General features: G+C 45.2%; 1 protein-coding gene across 4 annotated transcripts in view; it reads right to left on the bottom strand.

Moving 5' to 3' along the window:
- The window catches only part of GGPS1 (geranylgeranyl diphosphate synthase 1), a 118,263-nt gene extending 110,894 nt beyond the window's left edge, over positions 1-7,369 (bottom strand). For 2 of the 4 annotated variants that reach the window (XM_033939495.1, XM_033939491.1), the window contains exons 1-2: positions 7,196-7,331; positions 7,003-7,099 (exon numbers count right to left, since the gene is read on the bottom strand). The gene's annotated coding sequence lies outside the window, so the exon portion shown is untranslated. Of the gene's footprint in view, positions 1-7,002; positions 7,100-7,195 lie in introns of all 4 variants that reach the window. The other 2 variants (XM_033939493.1, XM_033939492.1) reach the window with 2 other exon arrangements.
- Between the last annotated feature and the right edge of the window lie 7,067 nt (positions 7,370-14,436).

Below are 14,436 nucleotides of genomic sequence, written 5' to 3'. Positions count from 1 at the left end.
CCCCTTCTGCAGCCAGATTCTTTCACAGCAACTTATGGCAGGTCCACACCACAAAGGAGGCCGCAGCTTTAAGGCCTAGTGCCAATGCCTCAAAGTGCCATTCGAGAACTAAATCCACCCTGCAATCCTGAGAATCCTTCACTAGGCAGAGAAGTATTTTTGGTAACTTGAGCCACCTGGTAGAGTAAATAACTGCTAGAAATCAGAAGCCATGGGATACAATTACATCATTGTTCTGGCCCCTGTCAGAGGACCCCTGGGCGTTTCCCAATGCTCTGTCATCATCCTGGTAATCTATATAATTGGATGCATGTCCGAGCATAATTCCGAAACACATGGAAAGATTTCAACCAAACTTGGTATACATATCAATTACTATCTGAGAAAAAATACTGTGGGAGTGGGAAGGGGGTGACATGTAAAGAAATATCAAAAAAGATATATATTGCTTTAACCAATTGTGTGAAGCTTGGGGAATGATGTCACACTGTAACAATGCCTCCAAGGAAACGTAAGGCAAATTTCTAACAGCTACATCTAGAGCAGGGATCTCAAAGTTCCTACTTGAGGGCTGCAATCCAGTCAGGTTTTCAGGATTTCCCCAATGAATATGCATTGAAAGCAGTGCATGCACATAGATCTCATGCATATTCATTGGGGAAATCCTGAAAACCCGACTGGATTGCGGCCCTCAAGGAGGGACTTTGAGACCCCTGATCTAGAGCTTCAGAGATAGTCCAGCAGCATAAGGCCCGGACTACACAATATGAAAGAAAGTTGCTACATCTAGAGCTCCAGAGACAGGACAGCAGCGCGAGGCCCAACTACAGGATACGAAAGATAAGTGTCTAATCCACAGTTGTTCAACCACCGGTCCGCAGAAAATTTCTGCCGGTTCGCACAGGGCCGGCGAGATCAAGTCGGCAGTTAAATTTCCTGCCGACTGCGGTTCCTGCTCACTAATGTTCCTCCCAGCCTCAGGCGATTAAGACAGTCTGCCGACGTTGGGGCCTTCCATCTCTGAGTCTCGCCTGTTCGGAAACAGGAAGTTGAAACAAAATAGGCGGGACTCAGAGAGTGAAGGTCCCGACATCGGCAGCCTGTCTTGATCGCCGCCCCTGCCGAGTTGCTGAAGAGGGCCGCGGGGAAGTTACAAGTAGAATGGAGAGAGCTGCAGATACTGGTGCAGGTGGAGGGAGATGGTCAGCGTGTGCGAGCAAGATCCTGGGGAGCCTTCACAGTGACTTCCTCCCCTCCCACCAGCTCTCCTACTTGCCAGGGCAGTTATTTACCGGCAACTTCCTGCAGGCAAGTACTGAGAGCTGCTGGAAGGGGAGACAGCCACTGTAGGAGGCAGGGAAGCTGCTGGATAAAGGGAGAGCTGTTACTGGACTTGGAGAGAGTTATAATAATAATAACTTTATTTTTGTATACCGCCATACCCGGAAGAGTTCTAGGCGGTTCACATCAATTAAACAAAGTTACAAGTGGTTTACATCAATTGAGCGGGGTTACAAGCGGTTCAATATCAAATTGATCAAAGTTGCCAGTGAGGGGTGAGGGAAGGATGTAGAGGGGGGAGGGATTGTTTAGATAGAAGAGGCGTTAGGATCCTGGTCTTGGAAGAGGCGGGTTTTGAGTAGTTTTCTAAAGCCGAGGTAGTTGGGGGCCTTGAGGGCCATTTGAGATAACCATGGGTTTAGATTAGTAGCTTGGAAGGCGAGGGTTTTGTCGAGGAATTTTTTGGAGTGGCAGAGTTTAAGAGAGGGGTAGGCGAAGAGTTGGATTCTGCGGGAGTCCTTGATGCTGTGATTCAGGGCGAAGTGAGGGATGATGTAGCTTGGGGATAAACCAAGTACTGTTTTATAGCAGAAGCAGGCGAATTTGAATAGGACTCTGGAATCTAATGGCAGCCAATGAAGTTTGTGGTAGAAAGGGGTGATGTGTTCCCATTTTTTTCAGGCCGAATATGAGGCGGACAGCAGTGTTTTGGATCATTTTGAGTCTCCTGATGGTTTTTTTTGTGGAGCTCAAGTAAATGATATTGCAGTAGTCCAATATGCTAAGGATGGAGGACTAAAGTGTCATCAAAGTATTTTTTTATGGTGCGGAGTTTCCAGAGCACCGAGATACATTTTCTGACGGTATTGTCTGTGTGTTTGTCAAGGGATAGATGTTTGTCTAGTGTGACGCCCAGTATTTTTAGGTTTTGTTCAAGGGGGAAAACGGATCCTTTTACTTGAATTGTAGTGTCTTTGATTTTATCTTTGGGGGTTGCTAGGAAGAATTTTATTTTATCCGGGTTTAGTTTTAGTCTGTATGATAACATCCAGTGTTCTATCTGATTGAGTATGCTTGAAAGGGAGGTAAGGAGCTCTGATGTGAAACTGGTTAGCGGGATGACTATAGTGATGTCATCTGTGTAGATAAAAAATTTGAGCTTGAGGTTTTGCAGAAGGTTTCCTAGGGAGACGAGGTAGACGTTGAACAGGGTGGGAGACAGGGGGGAGCCCTGTGGCACGCCACAGAAGTTCTCCCAACTATATGAGAAGGCGTCGTTTTTGAATACCCTGTATGATCTGTTCCGTAGGAACCCGTGGAACCAGTTAAGGACCTGGCCAGAGATGCCTATGTAAGCGAGGCAGTCTAGGAGAATGTTGTGGTTGACCAGGTCGAATGCACTGCTCAGGTCGAGTTGTACAATCAAGGCGTTGGAGCCTTGGCTGAAGAGTGTGTGAAGGTGATCTAGGAGATAGGCTATAATGGTTTCGGTGCTGTGGTCGGAGCGAAAGCCTGATTGATTGTCATTTAGGATATTGAATTTATCAAGGTATGTGGTAAGTTCGGCATTTACCAGCCCTTCTGCTATTTTGGTGAATAGCGAGATGCTGCTGGGAGGGGAGGAGGGAAAGGGATGGGAAGAGAAGAGAGTTAATGTTGGATAGAGGGAGGAGGGAAGGGAGAAGAAGGAGAGATGCTGCTGGAAGGGGAGGCCTCCTCTTGTGCACTCATTAAGGAAAATGCCTATAAAGTGGTCATCAGATGGTATTATACGCCGGAACGTCTCCACCGTATGTTTCCTGGTGTTTCGGCTTTGTGTTGGAGATGTGGGTTGGCCTTGGGGACATTTTTGCATATTTGGTGGGACTGTCCCGTTCTACAGCCTTTCTGGAGAAAGGTGGTGGGTTGTTTATCACAATTGTTACAAATTTTATTGCCCTTTTCTCCACAGGGTTGCTTGCTTGGCCTTTATAATGTATGTTTATGTTCATGGCAAACTAAGCTTCGACGCTGGGGTCTGGCGGCAGCTAAATGCTTGATTGCTGCTCATTGGAAGCAGGGGCTGGCACCCACTCAACTGGATTGGACTTTAAAGCTTCAGTTTATTTGTAATATGGAACTGTCTATTGCAAAGCGTCATGGTTATTATTATACTTATACCCGGACTTGGACACGAATACTTGATAAAATAGAATCTTTATTTTGAGCTTATTTCTGTGTGGGGGGGTTGAGAACAGGGGGTCCCTCTTTGCTGGAGGTGGAGCTTGGGGGTGGTATGTGGAGTTCTGGTTATTGATGGATATCGGGGGCTTGTTTGTATCGTTGGGGGTAATTTTTGAGATTTGTAGATCTTTTGCTGCGCTCTTAGTATGCTTGCTTTAAATTCTGCTGTCCCTGATATTCATATTCTGGTTTGTATATTTTCAAAAATTTTCAATAAACATTTATTGATAAAAAAAAAGAAGGAGGAGGGAAGGGAGAAGGAAAAAAAGGAAGGAGGGAAGGGAGAAAGAAAAAAGGAAGGAAACACTTGACAGGGAGATTACAGGAGGGGAAGGGGGTCAGGGTGGAATGGAGAGATCAGATGAGGGAAAGGGGAGAGAGAGGAATGAGAAAGTAGAGAGACATTGATGCTGGAAAGGGGGTCAGCAGAGAAATGAAAGAGGGATAAAGATGCTAGATCTGGTGTAGGAGAGATAAAAATGAAGAAGGCAGTGAAGCTGGAATGAATGATGTAAAAAGGAGAGAGGAGGAACAGGCTGGATGGACAGGGAAGAGTGGCATAGAAAGAAGTCAGATACATATGGAAGGGGGAGAGGGCAGACATTGGATGGAACGGGCAGATGCTGGAAGGAAAAGAGTGAAAAGAAGATGAAAGCAGAAACCAGAGACAACAAAAGGTAGAAAAAAATTTTATTTCTATTTTGTCATTAGAATATATCAGATTTGAAATATATATCCTGCTAGAGACATAACTGGGGACTGCAGTATTCTGTTAGCATGATATTTCTATGTAGCATTCTATAATAACTTGGCTTGTTCAGTTTTCTTGATAGTAGAGGGGATATATGTGAAAGGGAGGGGAGACAGGGGTTTTGCTGGTCCGTGCTCTGTATATTTGTATTTATAAAATCACAATTGTTCAGAATATTGTTTCTTTTTATACTTTAATAAAATACGTTCAATATAAAATCATAATTTCGGCTTGTGCAGATGGGATCAGATGGTATGCGGGGACTGAGCTCGCGGAGATGGGGCGTAAACGGGGTTTTTAAATTTTAGTCCTAGTAGTTTGCCGGTCCACAAAATAATTCTTTTATTTTTGCCGGTCCACGGGTGTAAAAAGGTTGAAGAACACTGGTCTAATCCATAATTTTCAGGCTCACCGAGACACTCCCGATGCTGTTTAAGTCCAAGTTCAGCTTCAAAGAGAGGGCCATTCTTGCTGCTGAGACTGGGATATCCAGGCAACGCCGGGTGATCAGCTAGTTCAAATATAAACCGAGACCCCAATTTTGGGCCTTGTTTTGACTCAAAAATTTTGGTTTATTATAGTATATAGGATAAATCTGTCAGCTTAAATCGCCTGCGCAGCGTTGGAGCCTCTCCCTGATCTAGGGCTACCGATCCTTGGTCACCTGCCCCAAACAGAGAACTAGAATTCTCCAAGGACAGCAGCAGAATTTTATCCAACCCACAATTGTCCTAATCCTTTTCTGACTGGACCTCTGATTACTGCAGCTCTACTGGTTGCAGCAAGACCTCACTTTGTGAAGATAAACTCCTCTGAGAGCTAACTGGCTGACACACAGAGAACCCTTTATGCTTCTGGTAAGCTGCATACATCAAAGTCACAAAGATCTCTGTCGGTCTACTTCACATCACTTCTCAGAGTCAGGTGTGATTGTGCAAAAAAGCTTCACTGGCAAGGGCGAGTTGTGTTTAAGATGCTTCTATTCAAGAAATTTGTCAAATGATCTAACTAAACCTGATCGAACCTCCACAGATCCCAATGAATACTACATCTATTAACCATGTATTCTCCCTGGAAATGCCCAGGCCAACTCTTGTTGTAAATCGCCTAGAACTGAAAGGTATTGGCAGGACAGAAGACACCCATGTAATGTAATGTAACAAGGTTTCATGACCCAGGTCTTGAGTTTTCTGCACCTCCTGACCCAAGAAGTAACCAAAGAGGGCCAAGTCCATGGCACCCCCCCTTCACAGTACATGATACAAGGACACTCCTCATCTGACCTTCCAGCATAAATTTGGCATGATATGAGGTCTAAGCCACCTGGGTCTATAATTGATTTTCACCAAATTTGAAGCAGGAGGCTTTTGAAATAAATAAAAAAAACCTGGGAAATCCAAAATAGCTGCTGTGGCAGCATATTTGCACCAAAAGATGGCTCTAGGGAGCAAAACTAAAAGTTCAAAATTACTGAAAATAGAATTTTAGAGGTGGGGAACCCTTGGAACACCCTCAGAAACCCTTAGTTTTGCTGATTTTTCCAGACAGTTATGAGCTGTTCTCACAAATCTGCCATGTGCTGTGCAGCTAGAAATGGAGAAGGAATTTCTGCCTCAGAAAGCAAGGTCAGTTCAATGGCTTGTCTGTTTGGGCTGCCTTTTATATAAGTTCCAAAAACCTGAAACCCTCAACCCCTAACATTCCCACATAATTCTTGGAGGGGGAGAGTTGATGCAGCCAACCTCTGCCAAGCCTCCTGGCCAGTCAATCACAAGGTCAAATTAGCCTGCACTCCTGCCTGACTGCAAGGACAGGCAGAGTTCCCAGGGGCTGACCAGGCAGATGTTCTTTTTAAAAGTGTGGACCTCATGGCTACAGACCCCAACATCTGGCCCTTCTCCCAGGCAGAGCTGTCTCAGGACTACTGGGAACCTAACACAACAAGAAAGCCTAAAAAAAATCAGATTAAATCAGGAAAATAAAAATTCTAGTGCAGAGCAGATGAAAAGCATCTTCTCACTTGCAGAAGTTAAGACAGGGAGGGGGGGGGGCACTTCCCAGAGAGACAAAGGGACAGAAAGTAGAAAATAATTGACGTATTCTGTAAGCAACTTGTGAGTTGAGCTGCTTCACCATCCACAGGAATTCAAGTTAAAAAAGCAGACCAAGACAGCTACTTAAGTTCCCACCTATCAAAAGTTCCCACCTATCAAGATGACTATTACACTCTGCTCCTCACCCTAAACTACACAGGTACATTCATTCATTCAATTAATTAATTTTGATATAAATCAAACCTAAACTGTTGACAAGCATCAAGAGCTTCAGACGTTAAACAAATGGCAATAGTACACCCAAATTTTTAAATCTTTTAGGCAACAATCCATCCTTCTGTGTGGTTTGAATAATGGTTCACATCCAGCTGCTGCTCTTTTTATTATTATTATTATGAAATTATGATACTGATACATACACAACAAAAAGAAAGGAAATACTGTACTGCATAGTCATGCTAATACATAAACCAGAGATTCCAAGTTACACGCATTAGGCTGCCCTAAAAATACCGAGCACTCCTCTTCACACACATTCGGAAACCCCTCCCCTTCTTTCTCGCCGGTCTCTGCCCCCTCGCCCTCTTTCTTTCTCCCCGGTCTATCGTTTTCCCCTCTCAATACGCAAGTCACCACTTCCCCTGAAAACCTTCTCCCTCTCCTACCGTCAAACTGAAACCTGAGATCACCCACCATCAATCCCACCACTTTTCTTCTTGGACGTCGCGTCCCCCTTGCCGCAGCCAACCTTTCTCCCTAGGATGCGTCCTACTTTACCGGAAACAGGAACCTGCGTCAGAGAAAGGCAGGGTTTGTAAGGGATGATCTAAGACAAATTGGAAATAAAGTAGCTGCAGAGAGGGTAGTTAGTAAATCCTGGTTTTACCTTGTTCCTCTAATTTCCCTTTACAATATAAATTCAGCCCAGCCGCTCTTACTGTCTGCTCGGACGTTTGCAGCTAGGCTCACATTGATAGGGCATGGAGCAAAAATTCCCTTCCCTTCTCTGCCGGTCCCGCCCCTTATGACATACTCTTCTCTTCCTGTGTGGGCGGACCGGTAAAGAAGGAGACTTCCTGCAGAATGACAAGCAGAGGGGCAGTAAAAATAGGCTATAGCTCCGGGGTAGGGAACTCCGGTCCTCCAGAGCCTATTCCAGTCGGGTTTCCAGGATTTCCCCAATGAATATGCATTGAAAGCAGTGCATGCAAATAGATCTCATGCATATTCATTGGGGAAATCCTGAAAACCCGACTGGAGTACGGCTCTCGAGGACCGGAGTTCCCTACCCCTGCTATAGCTTATCAGGCAGAGGAAAAACAAAAGAACAGCAATACTGATTTAGACCAGGGGTAACCCCACTCCATCCCTAGCAGCCTCCACATGGCACTCCAACATCCAATCCCTCTATAACAGCCTTGCCCAGACAAAAACAACTCGAATAACCACCAATAAAACACCTGCTCCCTGGTACACCAGTGACCTCCGATCCATAAAACGATCTCTGAGGAAAGCAGAAAGGAATTGGATCAAACACCCAAATTCAGAAACCAAAGCCCACTGGAAAAGCACATCCATCACCTACAAAGCTGCCATCCTAGAAGCGAAGAAAGCCTACTACTCTCACCTCCTACAATTAGCCCCTGCTAGATCCAAACAACTATTCACCCTCACAAACCAACTCTTCACCAGCGCCCAAGGAAAAAGCCACACCAACCAAACAGAACTTGATAGTGAGACTCTCTCGAACTTCTTCCAGTCCAAAGTACAAACCATCCCCAATAATCTTGACACCAACACCAACCCCACTCCTGTACACCCCCAGCCTAACCCAAATACCCCATCCTCTACCACTCTCCCCAAATTTGATATTGCCACCCATACCGAGGTTCTCGAAACCTTGAGAGAACTCAAACACTCTAACACCATCCTCGATCCCTGCCCATCCAGCCTCCTACTGTCCACAGAAGACGCCATGGCAGAATCCATCCTCCCCATCATTAACACCTCCCTCTCAACAGGGACAGTTCCCTCAGCTGGAAATCAGCTATTATCAAACCCACTCTCAAAAAACCCACCCTTGACCCTAACGAACCCAGCAACTATCGCCCGGTCTCCAACCTCCCATTTGTCTCCAAACTCCTAAAACAAATTGTGCTCCGCCGACTACACCCTTTCATAGTGTAGGGTCATGAAATGGTTAAATGTTGTTTAAAATATTGCTCTGGCCTACATAGCTGAAAACAGTATACATTCTACTGACCTCGTCTGCCTAAAATGTATGTCCCTACCTTACCACATTGTAAGCTAAATAGATAAGAGTTTGAGCCATGATGTACCCTGCCCTTCTGTACATTTAACATTTAGAACTGTAAGAGTTAGATAAGTGACCTGCTAGTGACCTGCTAGTGTAAGCTTAGAACCAATGAGTGTTAAGAAAAGTAACACGTGAAAAGCTTTTTCTAGAATTCAGTTGTATAGCCAGAAAAATGAATGTAACTTCCTGGTTTCGGCACTTCTGAGCCAGCTTGGAGCTCAGGGGTCTGGCATGCTGTAATAAACCTCTTGTACTTTCTTCACACCTCTAACTTTGTGTGTCCAAGTGCCCTTTCATTTGGCGCCCGAACAGGGACTTGAAAGTCTCTTGACCACTGGTTACTCGATTGGTCACTTTGGTCCTATGGCTGACGTGTCTGCTTAGCCGGCTGCCTTCCTTTTGGGGGGTTGGCAGACCTCAGGACGTTTGACCACTTCAACTGATTTATCTAGTCTCAGTTTAAAGTACAAGAATCTGTATCAGTTTAATTCTGCCCTGGAGTGGCCACCATGTGGTAAGTGGGAATTGATCATCCTTATCCTGTCTCTCGTCTCCTGCCTAGTAAGCCACTTGATCCGTCGCTGAAGTCGTGGGGAGGGATTCTAGGAACTGTTATTTTAAGTCTGTTGTGTTTTGTGTGATTGAGAGTGTCTGAGACGTCCTTGAGGACGAAGCGAGTGCGGACCTGTTAGTACTGCGTTTTCCTAGTCCGGAGACAGGCAGGGCCAGGAATACAGGGAAGTGTTTTTGTCCTCCATTGCACAATGGGGAAATGTCAGTCTACCTGTGGGGACCCTTTGATACAATGTTAGCTAATTTTAAAAAGGGATTTGGCTCTGATTATGGGACTGCACTTAACAAATCAACCCTTATTCGTCTGTGCCAGTTAGAATGGCCGACGTTTGATGTGGGCTGGCCCCCTCTGGCTCCTTGGAAGAGGACATAACCCGTCAGTTTTTTATGCATTTGTTTGCTGTCAGTTCCTCTTCCAGTCAGCCCATTTTGCATTCCATTGGGAAAACCCTTCCACTGGACAAACTTCCCAAGTAACCTGGACCCGTCTACCCCAGGGCTTTAAAAAATAGCCGCACTCTATTCAGCACTGCCCTTGCTTCAGACCTTGCCAATTTCTTCCCTTCATCTGATTCCCAAGTCCTGCAGTATTCCGGGTTCCTTATGAGTTCTGTCTGTCCAAATGTATCAGTGTACTTTCAAACTGTCAGTTGTTCAAAGCAGGAGGGTGGAGTACCCCTCCTCCTCCTTTTGTGCTGATAAGGGCCATGAAGTGTTTAGCACTTCAAATGCAGTTTCTCCTGAAACAGTTAAGTAGGTTTAGATTTAAAGTTTTTGGCTATGTTATGGTAAAATAATTTTTATTGGAACAGACAAGAAAACAAATACCAAGACTCAGCTGTATAAGCAGTGTCCCAAAAAACATTTTGTACAAACCTAACCCAATCCCTGCCTCCCACCCCCAATCACCTCCCCTCCCCCCAACAGGTCGGAGTTCCCAGAAACAGTCAGTAACACTAGTAAATCAATAAGACACATTCAACAATTCAGCACTCAACTTCTTGCAACAGTAGTCATGGTAGTCCATAAACGTTCCCAGACAACTGTAAAACGCTCACCCCGCACAGTTGAAAGATCAGGCACATCTCGACGCTCCCAAGTAAGCAGTTGAATCATCTGGATACGCCACAGGTGAATTGTGAGAACATCCATGTCCAGCCACTTGAGAAATTTACATTTGAGGGCACATAAAATGGACCACTTAAGAAAAGCTTGCAGTCCAGGTGGCCTCGGATGACAAGAAAGAGAAACACCAAATAACAAAAGAGAGGAGGGTCATATAGTCACAGTCCAAAGAGCCTCTATAAAGGCAAAAAGTTGCCCCCAAAAAGTTTGAACCGCTAGACAAGACTATAACATATGGCCCAGCTCAGCGATCCGACAGCCACATCTATCACACTCTGGCGATGGTCGAAATTTAGCACAGTAAGCTCTATAAGGAGATACATAAATCCTAAATAATAACTTAAATTGCATTTATCAAAAATAAACATATTTTTTCAGGGCCGACAGCCGAGCTACAGCCCGTGCTATAGTGTCTTCCGGGAGTACCATATTCAAATCCTGAGACCACACAGTCTGAAAATTAATATAGTCTGGCAAGGGGGTCTCATCCTTCAGGTGTCTCAGATGAAACTTAAGTGGAACTGGCAGTTGAGAGCCAAGAGTATAGGCTGTAGACAATAGTTCTTGCCGAGCAGATTGCAAGTTGGTCCTATTCAAAGTGGCTACATAATGAGCAATCTGCATATATGCAAATCTGTCCACGGCAGTTAAGCCATGGGACTGACTCAAAGATTGAAATGACTACATAGAGCCAAGAGTATAGGCTGTAGACAATAGTTCTTGCCGAGCAGATTGCAAGTTGGTCCTATTCAAAGTGGCTACATAATTAGCAATCTGCATATATGCAAATCTATCCACGGCAGTTAAGCCATGGGACTGACTCAAAGATTGAAATGACTGCATAGAACCATCATCTAGTACCAAATTAAATAAAAAGGTTAACCCCCTTGCCGCCCAGTGACGAAACCTGGAACCCCCCATACCCGGGGAGAAGTGACGATTGCCACACAGTGGCAAAAAGGGGGACTCATATGCACTAATACCGTGAAATTTACAGACCCATTTCCACACCTTTCATAATGGAAGACCAAACACCCAAAGCCAAACATCCAAGGGATACGAAGAGGGAACAGAATGAAGAAAAGCACTAAAATGGTCCTGCCGAAAGCACCCCAATTCTAACAGAGTATTAGAGAAAACAGAAGTACCCCGAAAATAGTTATTAATATGGCACATGCACAGCCAATCGTAAGATGTCGAAGGTTGAGTAAGCCCAAACCCCCTTTATATTGCAGTCGCGCCACTTGTGAGTATGGTAAACGAGCTCGGCGACCCCGCCATATAAAGCGCCGAATGAGACGGATATACTTGTCTTCATCTCGACTAAGCAAATATAAGGGGAGCACCTGAAAGACGTAAAGCCAAATGGGAAGTATAATCATGTTAAGAAGTGCCACCCGCCCTAGAAGAGATAAGGGATAATCCTGCCACAATCGAAGTTTAACCGCCAAAGCATACAACAGAGGAGTCACATTAGATGCATATAAGGTAGAAAGATCAGCAGGAATAGTCACGCCCAAATATTTAATGGCATTATCAGCCCACTGCAATGGAAAATTTCCCTCCCAGGAGTCCCGAAGAACAGAATGGGAGGGAAGGGCCACCGATTTGTCTAAGTTAATAGTCATCCCTGAATAAAAGTCATATTCTGCGATAAGATCCAGCGTGACCCCAAGAGATGTAGCCGGATTGGTAAGGACAAGCATTAAGTCATCTGCAAAAGCCAAGGTTTTAATTACCTGTCCCTCAATATTTAAACCACTCACTTCCTCAAAGTGTCGCAAGGTACACAATAAAGGTTCCAATGTAAGAATAAAAATCAAAGGCGACAAAGGGCACCCCTGACGGGTTTCACAGTTGATAGAAAAAGTGTCCGAAAGCGTACCATTGACCACTAAAGACGCTGTCGGGGCAACATAGAGAGATGCAAACGCTGCCCGAAAAAAATCCCAAAATCCCTATGTAGTCCAGAGTATGAAAAAGATAAGGCCACGAAACATTATCAAAGGCCTTTGCCGCATCCAAACTAACCAGTAACTAAAATAGGCTCCTGAACAAATTGTGCATGAGCAAGGGCCAAGAGAATTTTTCAAACGTTCAACACTGACTGGCGACCAGGGACAAAACCCACCTGATCACCATGGATCAGAGCGGGAATCAAGGGGAGGAGGCGATCCGCCAAGATCCGAGCAAACAGTTTGAGGTCTACGTTAATAAATGAAATGGGACAGTACGATCCTGCAAGGTCAGGTGGCTTCCCAGGTTTCGGAAGCAAAACAATAGATGCATCATTAGCAAATCTTGGGAAAGCCCCAGATTCCACGGCTCCATTATAATAAGCTAACAAAGGACCACAAAGATGTGGTTCCAGCATCCTGTAAAATTCCCCAGAGAAGCCATCAGGCCCGGCACCGTTCCTATCTTACTAGACCGAATAGCTCGTTGTAACTCTAATGCCTGTAATGGTCTATTTAGATGATCAATATCTACCTCCCCCAGGCGTGGCATACCCGACGCATGAAGGTAGTCGTTGATCAATTCTCCTGGGGGGCTGGGAAGAGAACTGTACTGATTTGCAAAATGCTCATAAAGAACCCGAGCAATATCATCCATACGAGACACAACTAAACCACCCGCTGTACGCAAGGACAAAATCGGCTTCCGTCCCACATGGGTATCCACCATTCTAGCCAACAATGTGCCCGATTTATTACCAAAACGCTGAAATTTATATCGATGATAAGTAGACCAGCGTTGGGATTGAGAATGCAAAAGAACATTGAGTGCTGCCTGCGCGGCCAAGTATTGTTCTCGAGTTGATACGGAAGGATGGGCTACATGAGCCCTCTTAGCCAAACTCAGGGAACGCTCCAGAGTTATAATGGCCTTATTCAATCTGCGCATACAGGAACAAGTATAAGCTAAAATATGACCCCGAAGGACAATCTTAGCTGTCTCCCAAAATAAGAGTGGATCTCCCTGATGTAGTCCGTTAGTCAAGACATAATCCTCCCACCTCGCCCATAGAAACCTTTGAAAATCGTCATCATGCCTCAAGTAAGCAGAGAATCGCCAATGGCTGGCTCGAATAAAGCTCTTATCAAGCTGAATATCTATCCATACAGGTGCGTGATCAGAGATTTGTATCGAACCCACTCGAGCCGCTGTTACCCTCGAAAATAAGGAGGAAGAAACTAAGACATAATCCAACCTAAGCCATATACCATGGGCCCGAGACAAATGAGTATAATCACGCACCTCCAGATGCAGCAATCTCCAGGGGTCTACCAAGTCTAAGGTTGTACAAGAATTAGTAAGAACAAGACCCCTGGGCCCCAAAGAAGTAGCAGGTCGGGAGGATTTGTCAATTTCAGGATCTATAACCAAATTAACATCCCCAAGAAATAAGAGCTGGTCGGCAGGATACTTCATACAGAGGGTAATCAATTTCTGAAAGAAAGGCAATTCAGCAGAATTAGGCCTATAAGCTGTTAGTAGAAGATAATAAGACGTGCCCACCTGCAATCTAACCAGCAAGTATCTCCCCAACCTGTCTTTTTCCAATACCTGAACACCAATGGGAGAGGATTTTCGCAAAAGCAAAGCCACCCCCCCATGACGTCCTGTGGGCGAGGCAAAATATACATCTCCCACCCAGGACTTTTTCAACTTCAGATGTTCCTCATCCATCAGCCTGGTCTCCTGGAGGCAGACAAGATCAGCGGAGGTGCGCTGTAACGCAGCCAAGATTTTCTGCCTTTTAATTGGCGAGGTGATACCCCCCACATTCCAGGAGACCAGCCTAAACGACGAGCCTGGCATGTCCCAAAGTAGAGGCATGCAAACTATACAATCAAACCCCAGGAGCCCAGCCTCTCCCAGGGCAGAGTAGATATACAAGATCAATATTAAACGAGAACCTGAGATGTGTCCTGTGTCATAAATAAAATTACACACAACATATGAATGCAAACATCGAAACCCCATCAGGAACTCCGAACCATCCCCCTCCCCCACCCCCTACCAGTCCCTCCCAACCCCCCACTCCCCAATCTACCCCCCAAAAAAACCCACACAACCACTCCCACCAACAGGACCCACAACCAGTAGTG

Source organism: Geotrypetes seraphini, chromosome 3 (genome assembly GCF_902459505.1).
Source record: "Geotrypetes seraphini chromosome 3, aGeoSer1.1, whole genome shotgun sequence".
Lineage (NCBI taxonomy): Eukaryota > Metazoa > Chordata > Amphibia > Gymnophiona > Dermophiidae > Geotrypetes > Geotrypetes seraphini.
The sequence above is the reverse complement of the archived record's forward strand: the minus strand, read 5'-3'. Positions and strand labels throughout refer to the sequence as shown.